At 40.5% G+C, this 5,629-nt stretch overlaps 1 pseudogene; it reads right to left on the bottom strand.

The window, feature by feature from the left end:
• Positions 1-4,342: 4,342 nt before the first annotated feature.
• LOC112931066 (small ribosomal subunit protein RACK1-like) lies at positions 4,343-5,300 on the bottom strand (annotated as a pseudogene).
• Positions 5,301-5,629: the final 329 nt, after the last annotated feature.

Here is a 5,629-nt window from a genome sequence, read left to right as displayed (position 1 = left end):
ATCCTTAAAAAAAAAAAAAAAAACAAAACAAGACAAAAACAAAAACAAAAAAACTGGCAATCTCCAGATACCATTTTCCACTGAGGAGAACCAAGATTCTTTGGACATATGATATTTCCAAGTTTGGGCAGGAAATTGTAAAAGATGACCTGGGACAACTTGTCCAACGAGATAGTAAAGAAGTTACCAACTTCTTAACTTTGGGTTGTGCCAAATGACTCAGGAGCCAACTTGCAGAGGCTCAGATGTATAAAACGCGAGATTGTTTTATCATCAACAAGAACTGCAATACATTAAAAATATTTAAATACACCAAATATATTTAAATCTGTGAGTTCATAAGCATAATACAAATAATTAATTGATATCCAGGGAAGATGCTTGGGAACTAGCTCATTATTTTGAAAATATATAAGTAACGGGAAAGAGTCAAGCATCCCCTGAACAAAGTACACTGTTATGTAACCAATAATGGATAAGGGAAAGTTTCTCTTTACAGAAGTATTCTAGCTATTAAGTAAAGAGGTCCTTAGGTGCACACACACACAACATATATATATATATTAGAAAATCACTATTCTGCAACCTCAAAAAACTAGTTGAACCAGATATTCAATAACAAAGGCTGGGGTGCCTGGGTGGCTCAGTAGTTGAGTGTCTGCCTTTGGCTCAGGCTGTGATCCCAGGGTCCCGGGATGGAGACCCAGATGGATACCTGTATCAGGCTCCCCGCAGGGGACCTGCTTCTTCCTCTGCCTATGTCTCTGCCCCTCTCTGTCTCTCTCATGAATAACTTTTTTTTAAAAAAATCTTTTTTAAAAATGGCTAATATTACAGAGAGACATCATATTACATGTCTCTGGCATATGAAAGAACACAACGCCACTTATTTAGTAGGTTCACCCAAAAAAGTTGAGCTGAAATTTGATCAAGCCTCTATATCTGACTACCAGTTCACAGAAAATACAGAGGAAAGGTGAAAATATTAAATGATACTCTAAGGATGCAATCAGAAAAACCCAGAGTCTGGGAAGTTTACAGAACAAATAACCCAGGTTCTTTAACACATGAGAAAAAATGCAAGATCCATGAGTGATTATCTCCTAATACTCAATAGCACTGAGGTTTAAAGTACAGACTTTAAAGCATTAGAGTGTCTTAGAGACAAGTACTACCTCTGCCATTTATTAGCCATTTGCATGGAGAAGTTAATTTAACCTCTTTAAGCTTAGGCTTCTTCACCCATAAAACGGTCATACTGATAGCAACTATCTCATAGAGTTGTGAGGATTGAGATAATGGACATAAAACACTTAGCTCATTGCCTAACTTATGGAAACATGCACAATAAGAGCTATGTTTATAATCTTTATCATTAAAGAATGTGTGCCGAATGAATGATTAAATGAATGGCTAGAATTAATAGGTTAAAAATACTGAATATAAACTATTCTTAGCTGATAATGTTGGCTACATCATTTACTCCATATTTATTGGGCAATGAAGTGGTGCAGGCGGTACAAAAATGAGTAAAATGTGACCTCTACACTTGGACTTCTGCCTTTTAAAAAAGAAATCCTCCATGTCTTAACCGCAAGGAATACTACCTAATGAGGCTGCCAAGACCCCTCTAACAGTCTGCTGGGAAGAACTTTTAGAATGGAGGACTACCACTCATCATTTTTTCCTACAGAAGCTGATCAAGGGGTGGATAATGCTCATTGTCACGAGACTGTACTCCCTATCATTGAAACACTTCAGAATTATTAACATTCTTGTCAGACTTTGGCTTGTTGTCTGGTTCTTTTCTGCTCTTGTCACTGCCACCTGTTCCTCCTTTCTATCCACAAGGTCTCCTTCTGCTACTGACACTGATGGAGGATCAGAAGATAGACATATTCCTCAGTATGACTTGGACATGGAAGAAAATAAGCAAACAACCTTGCCAGAATGTTAAGAGAACAAGTACTTCCTCATTAGAGAAAAGACAATGGACCTACTTAAAAACTGAGATCCGAATGACTAATGCAGTACAGACAGTTCCCACCTTAGAAACACTTGACTTACAAACCACCCAGATACACATTACTGCCCTGCCTCAGCCCCAACCCAGGAAGCTGCTGTTATCATGGGAACCAATGGGTGCATGAAAGGGGGGAAAAAAATGAAGATTTTATAAAATCAAGGGGGCTCGGGCAGCCCCAGTGGCTCAGCAGTTTAGCGCCACCTTCAGCCCAGGGTGTGATCCCAGGGTCCTGGGATCGAGTTCCACATCGGGCTCCCTGCATGGAGGAGCCTGCTTCTCCCTCTGCCTATGTCTCTGCCTCTCTGTGTGTGTGTGTGTGTCTGTCATGAATAAATAAATAAAATCTTTAAAAAAAATCAAGGGGGCTCAAAATAAGAGGGAAAATTTGAGACAAGAATAGCTTGTTTTCCCACCCATATTGTAAATTTATTCATTTAACTTTGTTTTACTGCCTGAAATTCTATATTTATAGAGAGCCATGGTTAGCAAACAGTTCTTTTTAAAAAAGACAACTACTTTTAATGGGAGTTTTTGCAGTACTCTAGTACTTCTGGGCCAATTTTTCACTAATGATATGAGAGATTTTTAATGTCGGGGGGGCTTGTTGGTTTTTTTTTTTTTAAGAATTATTTGTTTGTTTATTTATTTATTTATGAAAGACACAGAGAGAGAGTGTCAGAGAGGTAGACAGAGGGAGAAGCAGGCTCCTCACAGGAAGCCTGATGTGGTACTCCATCCCCAGACTAGGTTCATGTCCTGAGCCAAAGGCTCAACCACTGAGCCACCCAGGTGTTCCAATGGCAGGTTTTTTTTTAAAGTCAGTATTTAAATAAATAAATAAATAAATAAATAAATAAATAAATAAATAAATAAGATTAAGTCAGTATTTTTAATGAGATAGAAAGACTGCCCTGACATCACCTACAACAATAGGTAGTCAGCACCATAGGCTCAGCATCCTGAGCAAGGGACATGCCCTGGTAAGTATATGCCACAGCCACCACATACAGGAAACCCAACTACTGTTTGTACATACAACAGGAAAGGAGCCCCCTGAAGCTTTTATTTTTGAGGGTCTCTAAAATGGATGACATAGACCTGAGACAGTCTCAGCAAAGTCCACCCCCTGGAGGAAGGCCAATTGAAGTCAGAGAGGCCAACACTGAGCCAAAAAGAAGCTGATCTGAAAAACACATTAAGGAAACAGACACAGAGAAAGAGAAAGAGGGGTTAAAAATCCTGCTGAAGTCACCAAACTCCTAGAAATGATGCACTTCCTAGTTACAAAAGCCAACATAGTCTTCATGTACCTAATATACTCTGAATCGTGTTTCTTGTCCCTTATAAACAGAAGCCCTAGAACAGGTTCATTTGCAGACCCACTATTTTACTTCCTGGCTGGTCTCCTGCCTAACCACTCAGCAGGTGCTTGCCTGGTTTCCCAGAGAAGTGACCTCTCTGCCTCAGGGCCTAGTGTCCTAAGGGCAGCAGCAGAAGCAATACTGGCTAGTGCCCCAGGTCACCTTCTCTCCCTGGAGCTGGCCTATAAGGGGCAAATGCTATACTGTGAGGTGCAGCATCTCTTCCTAAGAATGTGATCCAGGGGGATTCCTGGGTGGCTCAGTGGATTAGCACCTGCCTTCAGCCCAGGGTGTGATCCTGGAGTCCTGGGATCGAGTCCCGCGTGGGGCTCCCTGCATGGAGCCTGTTTCGTCCTCTGCCCTTGTCTCTGCCTCTCTCTCTGTCTCCCACTAATAAATAAATAAATTCTTAAAAAAAAAAAAAAGAATGTGATCTGGGCCCTCATTTTCCTCATTTCCTCAAGGTGTTGGATACACCTTGAAGAGTACTAACTAGAATTCCAAATATCTCTTGATAGCTATTGTGGAGTTTTTTATTTTTTGTTTTTTTTCTCTCAACAGCTTTTGAAAACAGTGGAGATACACTGTGAGAGTCATCAAAGCTGGGGTACAAATAATTGCACTATAGAATAAGTGCAGTTGAACAGTGGAATACTATGCATAACCAATGGGCATTTATTTCATTTCAGGTTTTAGCTAATTTTATTTCATTGTAGTTTGTGTAGCCATTTTCCAGAAATTACATGACCTTCTCTGATCTTTTTAGATTTTTTTTTTTTACATTTTACTACAAGAGGAAAAAAACTTAAAAAAGAGAGAGAGGGAGAGAGACTATATTTAATTCTACTTTTCTAAAATAAGTATTTCCTTCCAGTTTGCATGTAATGTATTTCTTTTTTTATTTTAAAGGTTAGAAAACCAATTTTTTTTATTTCTAAAGCTCTACCATAGATTTCTAGTGGGTGCTGATGGTCACCGGCCACATGCATACCAGGTTGTCCATGTAGCGGGCAAACAGTCTGGCCATCAGCAGACCGGGCCAGGGGGGGTATACCAGGATGGCTCCACCCTGCTGCTGGTACTGATAACTTCCTGCTTCAGTTCATCTACAGTTGTCTTGCCTTCTAAGTCCAGACCTTGGTGCCGGGGCCTGTGGCAGCATAGAGCCGGTATCCGGACTGAAGTACAGGGCACTGATGATGTCCCCACCATCTGGAGTAGAAAACCACTTGCCTTTGTTGAGGTCCCACAGCATGGCCTGGCCATCCTTGCCTCCAGAAGCACAGAGGGATCCATCTGAACAGACAGTCACAGTGTTCAGGTAGTCTGTGTGACCAATGTGATTGGTCTTCTGCTTGCAGTTTGGCTGGTTCCATACTTTGACCAGTTTGTCCCACCCACAGGAGATAATGATGGGATTGCTGCTACTGGATGAGAAGCAGACACAAGACACCCACTCAGAATGGCTTTTAAGCTGGACAGTACATTCTACTACTTGGTGATGGAGCCAGAGACAATTTGTATGGTTGTCAGAGGAGAAGTCCCCACTCAACACATCTTTGGTATGGCCTACAAATCTACATACCAATTGTGAGATCCCAAAACCAAAGGGTTCCATCACAGGAGTCTGAGAGGGCAAACTGGCCATCTGAGGAGATGAACACGTCACTAACAAAGTGGGAATGACCCGAGGAGCATACTGTGGATGCCCTAATTATTCTCATCTCTGGTCAGCTTCTACATGATGAAAGTCTTATCTTGAGAGGCTCAGTCATGGCAGCAGCAAGAGCGGGTGTCCCTGCAGTGACAAGGATGGAGCTGGATGGCTCAGAGAGACCAGCACCACAGCTCCTCTGGCCACAGCCCTGCTGAGGAAGAAAAGCTGCATCTGCTGTATTTCCATGTTTCCACATGTGAAATCCCAGTAATGTAAAAGTCTGTTTGCCTTTTCACTTATATTAAAAAGTAAATGCTTTTCTCCATGGCTGATCTTCATAAATATAATTTAATAGCTATATATGTAATATAATGTAACTATAAACAGAAATATGATGTGATAATTCTATCTCTTCCAATAGACATATAATTTACATGATATTCATAATTCATATTATCTAGTCACTAGACACTTTAATTTTTTCCCAATAAAATAGGATTATTGGTCAAAAATCTATGAATAGCTCTTGCTCTGTATTATGTAAAATCCATTTTCAAAAGAATTATTTCAAGTCACTCCACTAGC

Source organism: Vulpes vulpes, chromosome 4 (genome assembly GCF_048418805.1).
Source record: "Vulpes vulpes isolate BD-2025 chromosome 4, VulVul3, whole genome shotgun sequence".
NCBI lineage: Eukaryota > Metazoa > Chordata > Mammalia > Carnivora > Canidae > Vulpes > Vulpes vulpes.
The sequence above is the reverse complement of the archived record's forward strand: the minus strand, read 5'-3'. Positions and strand labels throughout refer to the sequence as shown.